This window comes from Arachis ipaensis, chromosome B07 (assembly GCF_000816755.2).
Source record: "Arachis ipaensis cultivar K30076 chromosome B07, Araip1.1, whole genome shotgun sequence".
In the NCBI taxonomy this organism is placed as follows: Eukaryota; Viridiplantae; Streptophyta; class Magnoliopsida; order Fabales; family Fabaceae; genus Arachis; species Arachis ipaensis.
Genome location: NC_029791.2, coordinates 117,031,514 through 117,031,806, shown reverse-complemented (window position 1 = coordinate 117,031,806; position 293 = coordinate 117,031,514).

The window sequence follows — 293 nt, the reverse complement described above, 5'->3', positions numbered from 1 at the left end:
CCGCAAATAATAAGATATAATAATATAAATATTGAAACTGAATTATCATATCAATCCACTAGTATAGTTATAATGATGAGTTATCTTTGGGCAACTACTGCATGCTTTATTAATAGGAAAGAGATAGATATTCCTTTTCACTGTGTTTTGGTTATGATTAAAACTGCATTTGGATGTTTAACCCTAAAAAAGTATATAAAATTATTACGTTTGAAGATTACTTTGTCCCTCTTTCTCGCGTGATTATTTTGTTGGTATTTTTTTATTAATTTATATATATTCATAACACATCT